Source organism: Phasianus colchicus, chromosome 4, assembly GCF_987193195.1.
Source record: "Phasianus colchicus chromosome 4, bPhaCol1.hap1.1, whole genome shotgun sequence".
Classification (NCBI taxonomy): Eukaryota; Metazoa; Chordata; class Aves; order Galliformes; family Phasianidae; genus Phasianus; species Phasianus colchicus.
Genome location: NC_143439.1, coordinates 13,693,648 through 13,709,568, shown reverse-complemented (window position 1 = coordinate 13,709,568; position 15,921 = coordinate 13,693,648). Strand labels below are relative to the sequence as shown.

General features: G+C 37.6%; 2 long non-coding RNA genes across 2 annotated transcripts in view; one reads left to right on the top strand and one right to left on the bottom strand.

Annotated features, from left to right (window-relative positions):
• Positions 1–252: 252 nt before the first annotated feature.
• LOC116226089 (uncharacterized) lies at positions 253–15,548 on the bottom strand. Its single transcript, XR_004166233.2, has 3 exons — positions 15,439–15,548; positions 6,423–6,557; positions 253–406 (listed from the first exon to the last, which is right to left on the bottom strand). It is a non-coding gene; the product is annotated as an uncharacterized LOC116226089 (long non-coding RNA).
• A 92-nt stretch (positions 15,549–15,640) lies between these two features.
• LOC149918067 (uncharacterized) overlaps positions 15,641–15,921 on the top strand; it is an 80,350-nt gene continuing 80,069 nt past the window's right edge. The window contains exon 1 of the long non-coding RNA XR_016465828.1: positions 15,641–15,775. This is a non-coding gene — a long non-coding RNA (uncharacterized LOC149918067). The remainder of the gene's footprint in view (positions 15,776–15,921) is intronic.

Sequence of the window (15,921 nt, the reverse complement as noted above, 5' to 3'; positions counted from 1 at the left end):
AGAATAATAACAGTGTTTTGCTTCTAAACTTATGGCACCTCTCCCTCCACCTCCTTTCGTTCTTTGGAAGAGAGAGAATGCTACAGGGAAATTCTCTATAATTGCCTCTCTTGACAGTTTGTAATGGAATAGCCACTATTAACTGTTAATTTTTTGGAGTATCTGTATTAAAAGGAAATGAAGAAATTCAGCGTGGATAGGATACGTACTACACTACTGTGGTTAAAAAAAAAAAAAATAATCATCATAACATGGTTAAATGCAGAATTATGAATTTTCTTTTAATAATTTTTTCTTGGAAGCCAGGGCCATGCTGCCCAGAAACATTCTGAATCTGCCACAGGCACTGATGGCCCTGGAGTATCCAGAGATGGGATTCGCTCTCATCCTCCATCTACTGCTGCACCTAGAAAAGAATCACAAAACTTAAGCTGATTCCTCTTGTCCCACAAATGTCAGAAAAGATGTAAAGAAGGAAGCTAAATTCTGATTATGGTGCTCCCTGAGATTGCAGTGGTGTGATTTACATTCAGGCAACTTATTAATTACAGAGCCTTCCTTAATGACCTTTCCTAGATCACTGTTAATGGTAGAACCTACCAGATTTGTAGTAAAGACACATGCTTTTATTTCAAAGATAACAAAGTAATTGATTATTTTTTTTCCATATTGAAAGAATGTCTAGATCCCAGATGTATGCAAACTCTTGCCTTATGAAGACTGTTCAAGTAAGGAGGGAGGGAGTGCTGAGGTCCAGGTTTGAGGCTGGCATTAGCAACAGCTCTGTGTTCCTCTCCCCAGCTCTTTTTTCCCTTGTGGCTTATAGGAGAGGTGAGCTTGGCTGGTACATGCCCATCTCTACAATTTCTGGTGTAGGAGATGGAAAGGGATGGGAAGGGATGGGAAGATGTGCCCTCTCCTTCCTGCTCTGCCTGACTTGCTCACCTCAAGATCACTCATTAAAAGTCAGTTTTTTAAAAAAGCAATAAATGCTTCCTTAGATTTAAGGAAGTGAGCTGAAGGGCTGCTGATGTGAAATTCTCCCACTGTATGTGCTTGCTTTATGGTTAAATAGTTCATTCGTATTACCTTAATTCAGACTTTCTTCTCGCGTACAGGGGTTATCTTTAACCTCGTGTATCTCTGTTATTTTAGTTAGGAAATAATTCATGATTCTGTGGAACTGGGAGAAAATACGTGTAAGCATGAGGTTTAATGTTTTGTATTCAACTTGAGGGTTTCAGTCACCATACTAAAGGACAACTTCAGCAATACTATCAGATTTTTAAACAGGGATTTAAAGCTCCCTTTCTGGTTAAGGTGGCAAATGTGCTGCAGGATTACCCAGCCAAGTACTGTTCTCTATGTTTTCAGAGGCTCCAAAGTGAGAGTGTTTCAGATGGAATGTGATACCTTTCTAGACAGGTGGGAGCACTGGCTTGAGTTCCCCTCATAAGAAATGATTCAAGCAGCCTAGAGGAGTGCTCTTACTGTGCTCAGTAGTTGTTTCGCATGGGGAAAATAGCAGTACCTCATCCTGTGGCTTGAGATAACTTGAGAAACAAGCACAGCCTCTCATTTTGAAAGAGGTGACATGGAGTTTCTGGGTGTTTCTTATTAGCTAGATTTAATGCTGTCTTGCCAAGCAGAGCAGCTCCATTCAACAGCTTGGCTGTCATGCTGTCATGTCCTCTTTTCAAAAGAAAATGATTTTGAAAATGTTGAACTTTTGACATGAATGTTGACAATTGTACTAGGACAGTTATAAAATATGTGACTAGTGGAAAAAGTATGGCTCCTCCCAAAGAAAATTTCTATTTGCTGAATGGATGCTTCATTTTAATTTGTTTGTTACCAACTATTTGAAACTCAATACTAGCTTCCAGCTGTCTCTCAGAGTTCAGGGAGGCATCTGTCCTTTGTGTTCTTCTGAAATGAGTTGTCTACTTTTAGTTTGTTTCTTAAACTGCTCTTGCTTGTTGCCACTTTTTTTCTTTTTTTCTTTTTCCTGATTCTAAGCAGTTAGAACACCCTTGTTTTGTCTTCATTCCCTCACCCCCAAGCCTTTCCTTCTTTGCAGCTGCTTGTGGGTTTTGCTGTGGGCTGCCTATGACAAGTTCCCTGCTGGTTTTACTTGATCACTTTGGAGAAATTTGGAGGTCCAGTATCAGCTGCAGTAGGAATTGATATCAGCCACATCAACTGCTTGGAGTCTGGGTGCTCCATTCGTTCAGCCCAGCCAATTAGCCCATGCTTTTCATGGGATTCTCTGAGATGAGCTGGTACTAGCCAGACTTTGGGTAAACTGGATTACTTGTAGGACTGTGGATTTCATCATTTTTTTTGTTTTGTGGTTCTTGAATTTTTACATACACATTAAAGAGTATTATTAAGGTCTGGTAATTGAGTTTTTTGTATTTTCTATTATAACACAGAAGATTTTGCAACACAGGAGGTTGCGATAACTTAATGAAAGCATTCTAACAATTGCAGGAATTTCATGAATGATCCTGGTTGCAGTGTTTGTTTTTTTTTTTCCCAAATGTAATGTTTTGTTTTTGCAAACATCAGTATTTTTCACTGTAGATAGAATATCTTCTGTGCATATGCTTTGCTCATAATTACTTCCAATGAAACAGATTTTTACTACAGATAGAAGCATGAGGTGAAAAAAAGAAATAGAGAGTTTAAAAGTTTTTTTTAAGAGTTCAAATTTACCACAGAAATGAACCACAAAATATGCATAAGATGAGGATTAACAAAGACAGATAAAAGTCAAAAGATATGTTTTAATTATTCTACTTGCTAATATATTCAGTCACTATAGTTTTATTACAAGGGTGAGTAGGTAACAAGAACTATCCCTGCATTATAAGACAGTAAAACAATGATATTGAACTAACCAGTGTGAATGTAGTATGAAGACAGTATGAACAAAAAGGAAAGACAAGTATGGTGGTTCCAGGTATTATACTAGTATCTCTGGACTTGATTTTCTGTTGTTTTATTTTTCTTTCTGTTTATTTGAAAATATGTCTTTTTCAGGGATGTGGAGTCTTGAGTTTTTTAATATTTTCATGGAATTTGTAGGAGAGAATTCTTCAGTCATAATGAGAAGAAGAGAGAGACCATAGAGAGAGGCATGGTGAAGGTGGGGGGAGATGGAAAAAGGGTGCATGGGGAACACGAGGGATTGGAGTTGTGGGATGGTTGCCAAATGAAAAAATGGCAGAACTTCAAGAGCAGAATGGTTGCACGTTTACACCAGTGCTTTTGTTCTGTGGAATCTCTTTGTGTAGTTCCTCAAATGTTTTTGTTAACTAAATACAGCTTTGGGATGCTGGGAGGGAAACATCCTACAGGTCACATTCTTGGCAAGAAAATACAGGGTCTGGAGGTGGGAAGTAAAGGATTTTCCAGTGGTTTCCATTTTTTTTCTTTTTCTGTCAATGTATATTTGAGCAGAAATGAACCAGAGTATGGACTCTTGAACTTCTCTCTACATATCATCTAAATAGCAAGACATATCTGTACCTCTTCGGTTTCTGAAAAACAAACCCTAAGGCTAGGTACGGGTTTCAGACTCTGTGAATAGATCATCTTACTGATGATTCCTGATAATCTTACTTCTTCATGATTTCCAGTTCTTGATAATTTTCCTCCACAATAGAGATGCAAAAATAACTTTTCTACTGTCAAATTAACTTCTCACAAAATTCTCACACAAAAATAAGTGAGGAGCACTGAAGTACTCAGAATGTTCAGCTGGTTCCAAAGAGAAGAATTGGTTGTGCTTCAATTTGTTCTACTTCTTTATAATTTATCTTTCTGTTTGAAAAGTAGAATAGGTTGCATTTAATGTTAAGCACTGGAATAGGCTCCCCAGGGAGGTGGTTGAGTCACCATCCCTGAATGTATTTAAAATCCATTTGGATGTGGTTCTCAGAGACATGATTTAGCAGAAGGTTGTTAGTTAAGATAGTATGGTTAGGTCGTGATTGGACTCAATGATCTTTAATGTCTTTTCCAACCTCAGTGATTCTATGATTCTAATGAACTCTACTGTGAATGGTCCAAATTTCAGATTTGGAGTACAAATTCACATAAAAACGTGTATTTAAATGAGCTTAATTCATTTTTGAAACAGTACATCTTATAGTGTTTTGTTATTTGTCACTGGATCCCCTGAAATAGTCTGCAGCTCTTCTTGAAAGACATAGCAGTTGAACTGGAATATCTTGGTTTAATGCAGAAACTCTTAGAATTTAGGGAAATTGTATAGATTCGATATTAGGGTAGATGAACACCACTGTACTTTCTTGTCTTTTAATTATTGAAACTCTACAATGCAAAGACTTCTCAAGTCAGTCGTAACAATTAAATGAGGCCACTGGGTCACTAAATCAAGTGTTCCAGGAGAGAGCAGAGGCTGCCTCGAGCCTTGCTGGGGATTACTCAGCTGCAGAGAGGTGGAACACTTGTAGGTTTTATCATGCATGCACTATGTTGCTTGAAGGATGATATAGAGCGGTGTCTTTCACCCCTGGTGTTCCAAAAACCTTCCAGACATCCTTGTTCCATCAAAATCTGTGGCATATTGGTCCTATTTACCAGAGTATATGGTAATACTGTTCTTCCCCATGGTGTAAGTGTGAGCAGGGGCTTTGCCTTGCTGATGTTACTTCTCTTGCTTTCTTTTATTAAAAATGATGTATTCAGAGAAGTTTAATCCAGAAGCAGTCCATGTGCTCCCTAGATATGGGAATTACAGTTTTGGCCAGTTACTGATATGGGGTTTAAAGAGCAAGTAGAAATTTTTTTCTACTTTTGATCAGGGAGTATGTAGTAGTAATTCTTTGTAGGTTCAGACTGGTCACAGTAAATGGTGAGGAAGTAAATCTGCTATAGGGATTAATGTTTTGCTTTTGGTTGCAGAAAATAACCACATTTCCACCACTTTGTTACATTACCTCTTAATTGTTGTCTGATTATGAATTAAGAAGTTAGATGAAATTATAAAAAGCAACATATAATAGATAGCAGTATGAATTAGCATAGTGCAAAGTGCTTAACTCAGCAGGTGTTTGTTAATGTATACATCTGCTTTGTTGTTACTGGAATAAATGTGTAGTGATACAGTGCTTTGTGAAGCACATATTAATACTTACTTTTATGAAAATAAAAATACAAGATATTTTGCTCTGATTTATTTCATTTTAGGAATTAGAGAAATTAAGCTTCCTTCTCTTTTAATTATATCTTGCAGAGAAACTGTAATCTCTTAATCACTGTAAAGCTTCTCTTTTTTTCATTTACCCATTGGCACTCTCTGCCATGGAATCTACATAGCCTACTATAGGAGCTGGACTCTGTGGCTAAAAAAGAAAGGCCAAATTTTTCCTGCATATGTGCTGCTTGATTTGACTTGAGGGCAGGATATCTGCACTTGGGCTGCACAATAAATTGATTTGTCAGTTCAGTGACCGACTAAAAAATAAATGAAAATGTTCCAGTTGACAAGAAACAGATCTCTTCCCTCCTTCCTCTTTTTTTTTTTTTTTTTTTTTTCCCAGCTAATCAAAGCTACATGCTTTGTTCGACCAAAGCTGCATTTACAGACATTTCAGATAAAAGCAAAGGCTAAATTTGCGAGGCTAGAGCTGCAATCACAGAACAGGTGCTGCAGCGTTCTTCTGTGTGTTGGATCAGGACCAGCACCAATCTTTAGCAGTTTTAAGATGTGCTTCCCCCCCCCCCCCTAACTTGGAAGAAAATGTCCTAACTGTGGAACTATATGCTATTGCAGAATGTCATACTTCTCTGGTGGAACAGCTCTGCTATGTATATAATGCTTAAGCATCTATTTTGGTCAGCAATACAAAAAGTAACTCTGTAGCCTGCTGCTTAGAACACTCTCTGGGGATGCCCAGGTTCCTGCATTAATGAATGTTTAAGTACCTAACAGAAAAAAGAAAAAAAAAAAAAAAGAGACTGAGTGGGCTCCAGCCCACAACACTTTATTATTTGGTGTGTAAGGTATTTTCCTAAATGCTCATTTTAATTCAGAGGGAGATTAGTTTTGAGTCTAAGCCTCTTACAACCCACTGTAATTGCTGGGTTGTAAGGGGAGAAAGCTTCTTTTCATGTGAAATATTCTGAAACTAAGAACTGCGGACATATTATAGGAAATAAAGAAATAGCAACTTTGAAATCAGTAAATAATCACTAGCATGGTTTAGACTTTATTTCTATTTCACTATTTGATTGAAGTTATGAATTCAGTGGGACTGCTCCAAGATTGTTTTTTCAATGAGCTATTTACCTTCGAAACACTTAATCCAAACCTAGCAGAGAGGTTTTACCCTTTATTCCAGAATATAATATTCAAAGACATATCTAGAGTCAAGCAGGAAAGTTCTCACCAGGCTGAAGTGAGAGCATCTCTTTCTGAGGGTGAAGATGTAGGCATCGTTCCTGTCATATTTCACCTTCTGTCTGTGCATCCTACAGTGGGGAGCATGCTGCAGTTAGGATCCTTGCATAAGGAACATCAAAACCTGGCAAAAAAAGAAAAGGGTCAGAGCCAGAACAAGTGGATGGTTGACATTTCAGATAGAAATCTGCTCAAGCATTAAGGCAACTGAGAGGAAATGGTCTGAGCTCAGGAAAATATCACGTTGTATGACCCAGCCATCCCTGTTAGGAATGAAGCATGCTTGGTTTTGGTGTTGAGAGAACTGTCATACTTTGTTTATTCTATATCTCTCAGTCTCAGATTTTTTTTGTGATCTGTGGCATGCCATGTGAAGCATTTTAAGAGAGAGTCTAATAGTATCTGTTAATCAGGCTATGCATGCAAATAAGATTGCTGTATGACCAGAAATGTAAGTTTTGTGAAGGCTTGTCTTGATTTTCTTTTTCTTGGGTTTAGCAAAATAAGTATACTTTCCAGTCCAGGGAATAACTGTACTTGAAATCTGTGTTGAAAGCTATTTTGGTCACAAAAATGACATTATTCTACATTATTGTAAGTTTAGTTCAGCACAATTTTTAATTTGTAGAATTCTTTTTGGCACTTTTGTGCTCAAAGGCAGTTTTCGCTTCTAGATATGGTTAGTTGACACGTTTCTTAAATAGTCTAGATAAAATTATGGAAATTATCTCCAGAAAACATTCCTGAAACTAAACTTGGCAACTAAAGATAATGGTATGTCTGATCATACAAAAAACTTCTGTATTTTATCCTTTCCTTTTGTGAGATAAGTCAGCTCAGTATTTTAGCCATCAAGTAGTCTGATGTAGTGTGATGACATCAAGGGAGAAACTGCTATGATTTCAGTAAGCATTGGGTCAGGTATGAGGTGGGTATTTATCATGCTGGATGTTAGGATTGCCTAAAAATTGAGGGAGAGGTTCTCGAACAGAAAGGCTGGCACTTCATTAGCTGAAGAAGGGATTCAAGGTAAAATTTCTTTCATTTGATTCTTTGTTAAAGGGCGCTGGGATGTTTTTATCACCTTCCTGTGTTTTCACTTTGAGTGCAGTATTCAGTGCAACCTATGCTTTGGAGAATAAATGCTGAGAAGTGCTTAATCTCAATGCTAGAAATGTCATCATTTTGAAATTAAAACATTAAATTCTTAAAACTAAAATCAGATTAAATTTTAAGTAGCTTCTTAACAGTGCTTCTTAATATAGCCTTTTCTTGTGATGTGGGCAGTTTTCCATCCTGTAATGTCCTTTTAAAATCTGTGGTCAAGTTCTAGGGCAATTTTCTGCCTTTTCACATGGGTGGCCTCACATGTGAACCCACAAGACACTTGCTTTTACTATAGAAATGTCATAATAACAATTCCACATAGTTCTTTGGTTATATTCTTTACAAAGTTTTGAGAGCAAAGTATGTCCTCGAAAGGCATGGGTGTAAAGAAAAGTGTAACTGAACATTTAGCTCCTTGTGGCAGCACTGGTCACGCAGTGACCAGTGTTGTCTGGTGTTGAGCAGTGCAATGGTTTTGAGGACTATATATATATGGTATATATAGTATGTAGTGTAACTATATATATAGTGTATATAGTGTATATATAGTATATAGTGTAATTATGTATAGTTACAGGGCTATAAGACAGTTTAAGAGTTTAAGGACTTCTGAGTCAGATTGCCTAAATGGTCCTCAGCCCCTTTTCCTCCCACATAAAAGGCTCAGGGGTAAAGAAGCTTAGCAATTTATAGCAGAACAACACTTTTGTGACTGAAACCAGTACAGAACTTAGTGGGTTAAATTTTTGTAACTGTCTGAGCAGGAAAGTAGAAGAAAGTTTGTTTACTAGTAGATATTATTAAAGCATACTGTCTATTCCAGTCATGCAAAATATCAGTGATTTCATAATAACCCTATAAGTAAGGTTATCTAAAAATGGCCTGAAGTGATCAAATGCACATTACTCCTTCCAATTTTGTCTATAATTTTCAAGAAATGTACTTTATTTTGCTCAATATATCTTGTTCCATACATGGTAGGTCTTTTTTTGGTCTGCGTGTGTGTAGCTATTTGCAAATGCTCAGTAGGCAAGGTAAGACTTCTAAAGGTTTAACCTCAGTTTAAAGCAGATCCTGAGACATGCTGTGGTGTTAGTACAGAATAATACAGGGAAGGATATTCCAGAAAAGATAGTGTAATATGTCCAAGGAAGGCTTTGCTGTTGAGCGTGTTTATCCCATAGAGCACAGGTCAATAGGAATGACAGGTGAGATTTAATCATGTAGGTGAAGCAGGGGAGGATGGAACGCTCATGAGCAGCTTGGTCTGAGCCAAGAGCCGGACGACAGCAACAAAAAGGCCAGGAAGCCTGGCTTGGAGCTGGCTTGCAGCAAGGCCTCAGTTTTCAGGCTGACAGAAGCCAGGCAGTGAGCCAGAGATCTCTTTTGGGCTGCAGGACCCAGGAGTGAGGCAGGGTAGCATAGGGTAAGATTGAGGTCAGTTGTGCATATAGTCAGTGGACAACATGATCAGCCCTTTTGTGGACCAAACACAGCATAGACGTATTCCACAATAAAGATTTGTGCCAAAATTAGGCACTTGCCTATAGTACTCACCAGCTTTAATAAAAAAAAAAATAAAAATGAAAGAGAAAGAAAGAAAGAAAACATACTTTCTGTATAATGTTGAAGTGCTGTATCAAAGTCTATAAATTAGGCACAACTTTAAATTCACATGCAATTTCAGTTATAGCCATCTGTCTCTACTTGGGAAGAATGATATGAGATCAACAGCTAAACGTTTTACAACCATAAAGATTCAGTGGTGTTTTATAAGCTATATGCATGTGTGATTTGTAAGAAGCTTATTTACATGTAAAATTTCCCATTTGAACATTCATTCCTTTTGTCATGCAAGCACTAAGGTTTTTTGTTGTTGTTGTTTTAAACTCAAGGCTTTGAAGTGGAATGAATACACTTATTTCAGCCTAATGTTATTGCTTTTTTTCTTCATTTTTTTTCATTTTAATGATCTAGTATTTCTTACATCATGAAGAAAAATATCTGTATACCTTCAACTTTCTAATGCCTAGACAGTAAAGGAAACTGCTGGCACAGATTTTCTTCTGGACAGGTGTATGGAAGATTTCTAAGCCATTTGACAAAGATTTAAAAATATATATATATAACCTTAGTAGAATTTTTTGGGGGGGAAGACTCAAGGTAGAAGATTTAAAACATCTTTGAGCTGTCTATAGTAATTTATTTGAGAGTGGCTTTTACTTTCTTGCACAAAATACTGTCCACAGAGCCCGTTATTGCTTAGCTGTGAATGTCTTGGTGTGACCTTGGTGATGATTATGTCCAAGATGTGACATACGTCAATTTTCAAATTATTTAAGCGAAGCTGATGACTTCATTGGAAAGTCTGTTGCTACGCAAAATCATGTGGAAATGCATTCTACATTCATACTTAATGTATGTTATCATGTATTCACCTTTCTGGAGCCTGAAGTTTTTTTTAATTCCTCAAAATGGAAAGATGAACAAAGACTTAAGCCTTTCCAGCAATAAATTGAACAAGAGAAATATTCCATGGGCTGGTTCCAGTTCACTCTGTCTCTTGCTTGACGGTGTATTTGATCATATGTCATGGGAGAGGATGCTTTTATGCTATAGACCACACTACAAATTAAGTCCCTGGAAGATTTTTCTTGGTATATGCTAGGTTCTGGAAAAATCACTGAAAAAGACAGAGTTGCACATTAAACCTCTGTAAATAAGCATGCTCTTCTTTTCTACTCTAGATTAATAGAAGTTGAATATGATTTGTACTTGCAGGTTGGTGTTCTTCACTGGCAATTGCTTTGCAAAATGTAAGGCATTGCTCTCTCTGCTGCTATCCCTCCTATTTTCACAGAACATTCAAAGAATTAACTGTCATCACATGCTTATGAAGAAGATGATAGAAAGAAACAGAATGTAAATGAAATAGAAGGATTTCAACTAATCTTAGATGGCTACATTTTAAATGGCTGGATGTCACTCATTCTTGAAATTTCCCTAGGCTGAAGGGAATTGTTCTGTGAAATCCCTTTTTTTCTCTCTGCCACCTGATGCAGATTCACATGACAATGTGGTAGTCATCCAAAGTTAGTGAGATTAGTCTTGCCCAAAGTTAAATTGAGCAAGTGCTCTTTTTGCAGAGGTTAACAGGATTGGTGCCTTTACTACTACCTGGAGCAGTGTAGCAGTAGAACCCTGTGAAGAACCAGTGGGCATGGAAAAAAAAAACACGAAGGAAAATGTGAAGACATTAATAGGGGTGAAGTTCACACTGAGTAATACATAAAAGTTGCATAAAAGCCTGTGTTTCAATAAGAAGATGATTAGCTTTCTTAAATAGAACCTGGCAAAGTTATAATGATGCTTGATCAGAAGAATCACAGTGTCAGATGAGAGTTCATTATTCAATGAGCACTCTGTTCAATTTAGCCAGTAGGCATTGTATGTCTCAAGGAAATAGCCAAAAATCTGATCATCACTGAGGCGGCATTAACAAATAAGCAAGGAAGTGTGAGGAAGCATGCCAAGCCAAAACATGACTTTAATGAATGGTTACCTGGGTTTTTACATTTTAGTGTTCATAAGTGGAAGAAATAGCTTATCTGTTTCTTAGGGAAAAAAAGGATGCAAATTGAGAAACTATTCTATAATAATCTGTAATAAAAAATAAGATAGGGTTTATCACATGAATGAGCATCTTACCAGTAGAGCTTCTAAACTATAATTAAATAGCTTAATTGCTTAATTTAAAAAAAAAAAAAACCAACAGAGACTTAAAAATTTGTACAGTGCCTTAAGCACAAAACAGACAAAATACATAATTCTAAGAGTGGACTGAGATGGATGACAGCTGCTTTCATTTTGTGCTTCATTTTAATTTCATGTCTCTGTAAGTTAAATGTAGATGGGCAACATATTTTTGAATGGAAATGACCACAAAAGGATGTGAGAGCTTCCATGCCTTTGAGGCAGCCAAATTCTGGGGTTTCATTTATCTGGGAATTAGAATTTTGTTGCATGTATCTGCTTCAAATAAGTGTGAGTTGACATGAAAGAAAGTTGTGCCTTATGCTTTGTTCTGGGTCAACTTGTTGGGCTTTACTGTTGCTAGTGCACTGAGCAGTGCCACTGCATATTCACTAACCCCAAGGGTAGGGTCTTGTACCTTGGTCATGGCAACCCCTGCTATCAATATAAGCTGGCCTTGCTAGAAAGAACTTGGGAGGTACTGGTTGATGGTAAGCTGTACATGAACTAGCAAAGTCCCCTCACTGCTCAGAAAGCCAACTGTGCTGCATCAAAAGAAGCGTGGCCAGCAGGTCGAGGGTGGTCTACTCTGCGCTGGTGAGACCTCACCTGGAGTAACACATCCAGATGTGGAATCCCCAGTACAGGAGAGACAGAGACCTGCTGGAGTGGGTCTAGAGGAGGGCCACAAGATCTGAAGGATGGAACACCTCCCCTTTGAGGACAGGCTGAAAGAGCTGGGGTCGTTCAGCCTGTAGAAGAGAAGGTTTCAAGGTGACCTTGTAGCAGCCCTTCAGTATCTAAATGGGGGCTATGAGAAAGAAGACAAGAGACTCGTTAACAGTATCTGTTGTGATAGGACAAAGAGAAATGGTTTCAAACTATAATAGGGGAGATTTAGATTAGATATAAATCTTTGTTTTATTGTGAGGGTAGTGAAGCCCTGGAACAGGCTGCCTAGAGATGTGGTAGATGCCCCATTCCTGGAGACAATCAAGGTCAGGCTGGATGGGGCTCCAGTTAACCTAATCAAGCTGTAGGTGCCCCTATTCATTGCAGGGGAGTTGAACTAGATGGTCTTTAAAGGTCCCTTCCAGCTCAAACTGTGGCCTTGATTGAATGTGCTACTATTATGAAATGGCAGAAAATGTTTTTACTCATGTCAGTGTTTCTTAATCACAGTTGTTTTTTTTGTTTTTTAATTATCAATTGTGGTAATTAATGACAAGTCTAAAGATGATGTTTAATAATAAGGGGAGTATTTACTAAGTTTGTGACTGCTGGAAATGGTGATAATCCATGAAAAGGATCACTCTGACCTTGCTTTGTCTCCACTGTACCCCAGGCATCATCTGCTGGTGGCTGCTGGAGGTAGGAGTTAGCCATATTGGTCCATCCAGAATGACAGCTTATTTCTGTGCCCCATATCATACACGTGGAGATCATGAAGGGAATGGGCAATGCTGTGGCAGCATTCTATTCTCTTCCTTTATCACGGCTTGTCAGCAGCCCTGGGATGGTATTAGTACTGAGGAAGCAACGGAAGCGTTGCAGAAGCACTGGAGGGGAAGTTATATCTCTGGAGCATTTGTTTGCCTCATTATGTTAATTCCTCCATTATCTCTAGGGTAGGGCATCATCTTGAGCCAGGTGAATTTAGATAAGTCCTACATTCAGCTCTTAATTTGTTTGTTCTTAGTTCCTCAGTCTGTAAAATTGAGATGATGTTGATAGAAATAATAATGGCAAGCACACCATCTGTGAGATTCGCGGCTTGTGTTGCAATGAAGGCCATTAAATGAGATAGAAGATTTCTCCATAGCACAGGTTTCTGAATACTGTGCCACAATATGTAATCAGGTAATCAGTCTTACAGCCTAACATTTTTTGAACTCAGACATGCAAAGTGTCGAACTGCAGATTCATACTTGGAAACAAAGTGAGGGCAGCTTAATGATGCTACTGACAAGGAGACTTCGTTATTCATGCATACATCATTGTAAATTAAGTTTGGCACCTCTGTGGTTCTGGCCACCAGTTTTTATTTAGGAACATACGAAATGTCTGAAGGCAGTAACCACAATGCCTCCATTTCCTTGGTTATTGAGTAAAAATAATATTCATTTTTCAGAATGTTGAAATTGTTCAACTTGCTTTGAGATTTGTAGAACAAAGGCACCATGGAAGCACAGAGTATTTCTGTGTTCGTGTGGTTTCAGAGTAAATAGTCTGTAAATGGTGTACAGATAGTTAAAAGAATAATGGAGTTCATATGCAATTTCTGTAGACAACTGCCATTATCCCATGAGGCAAAAGTATTTCCAAATTATTAAACTAACTACAGATATTAAAACAAATATCAGTCTTCATTCCCTTTGTTGCCTTTTTTCATCCTTTGAAGGCTTTTTTTTTTTTAATGGACACCTATAAAAACTTCTAATTTGAATAATTTAGAACTTTGTATTTAATTTTATTATATTTCTTTTCATGTTTCTGCAGTGTTGTCTTTGGGCTTTTAATTGATTTTTTTGTTGTTGTTGTCAAACACTTTGAAACTTCAGAAATGAACTGCATGAAAAGAATACCTAATGACATAGTTGTAGGAAAAAAAACAACCAGCAATATTTTATTAAAGAGACTCTTTCACAGAACTAAATTCTGTGATTTTTAGTATTTTCTGAGCAATTACAATAGAATTAGTACCAGGTTCTTATGAAAGTAATGTATCTGTATCTATAGAGCAGGCATGGAAAATGCTGCAAATACATGCCTTTGATCTAAATGACAGAAATAAATTTGCTAGGGACACGGTAGCATTAAGCATATTTAAACTGACCCATATTGCTTGAAGTGCAGGTAGAGTGTTCCCCCTTTTGATCAGGCCGTTTGATTTAAAGTATAAATGAATTTAAGTTATGTGCATAATATATATAATATAATTTGGCAAGTTAACTCTTACAGATGTAGGTTAATATTTTATTTGCATATATCCCCCAGTTTTTTTCCTGCTCTTCGGTTGAATTTATCACAAGCCTGCAGGCATGCCTTGCTGCTCAGAGTGGGCAGGAACAATTAAGATTTCAGTCAGAACTCCAGTGAACACTTTCACTCTGGCTGCATTTGCTAAGCTTTGTGGTAGCTGCGTTGATAAGGCAGAGAGAAGTTCAAGTGTGAGAAATCTGAAGTGAAGATGCAAATCTCACGCTTAGCTGGTATTTTGTTATCTAAGAGTACACTGATCCTGAGTGGCATCACAGTAGTTTTGGGTTAGAGAGTGTTTCTGTTTCTTCTTTTGTGAAAGTATATGAATGCCTTTGACAGAATTACTACTTCTTTATCATTACTGAGAACTCAAACAAATTTGTTAATGTTGTGATTAGAATTACCATTTCATAAGGTTTTAAATGTATTTTTAGAAAATGTTCATTAAAATTCAGAGCTTTTCCAAAAAAAAAAAAATAGATTTGCATCTCACATTGTCAGACACTCTTTTGTCACTGTTCACAGATTTGGAGAGTTAAGATGAGGGTTCTAGTTTGAAACAGTCATAAATGCCCTCAATCATTATCATTAAATAAATAAAATGTGTGCGCATATATATGCATATAAAAGCAAACTTGCATTTATTTTCTCTGTACATATCATCTAGGGGCTTTAGGATTCTAAAGTAAATGACATTTAAAGATAATGGAAATATGCATTCAGGTGTTTTAGTTATTTCTCAAGCTAGTGTAATTAGTTTTTGAGCAGGAGCTGCTGTGTTTAATGCAATGTTTGCTCCTCCTTATGAAAGTGAATGAGTCAGCCATCCAGATTTATGCAGAGCTATAATATTATAAACTTCTTGAAGAAATCACTGTAAGCATAAAGAGAAGCATGTTACACTTTTATAAGAAATATATTATTGTGTATTAGGTTACTTGCACATAACATCCACGATATGTTTGTTCTAACTTCAGGCTTTACCTACAGAATAAGGCTCTATTTCTTAAGATGTTCCCCACATGTACTTTTTCAGCTGAAACATGAATTTCAAATGTAGCAAACTTGTATATTCTGTCACTGGTGCACTAGAATGCAGGCGTACAGTCTCATTTCATGCATTTTGAAGAGGCAGACTAATTCTGAACAGTACAGACTGAAACCTGATGTGTTTGGAGGTTCCTCCCTCACTTCAAATGTTCATGGATCTCTTCTGAGCTTCTCCTTTGCTTGGGATGCACAGCATGTCACACTCTCCCTCTAACACAGCAAGGTCCTTGAGCTTCCCACTTCACTGTTAGGTCATAGAATCATAGAATTTGTTGTGCTGTAAGGGACACTTAAAGGCCATCTAGTCCAACTCCCCTGCAATGAACCAGGACACCTAGAGCTAGATAAGGCTGCTCAGAGCCTGGTCCAGCCTGACCTTGAATGTCTTCAGGGATAGGGCTTCCACCACCTTTCTGGGCAACCTGTTCCAGTGCCTTTCCACCCTTGCTTGTAAGGTCACAGTATTTGCTCCTAGGTTCGAGCGCCAACCTGCATTGAGAAGTTTACCTTTTCAGACTTTTTAGGAAGCCTGCAGAGACTGGGATTCTCCTCCAGAAAGCAGAGCCAGACCAACCTTAGGCTTAAACTGAAGTGAC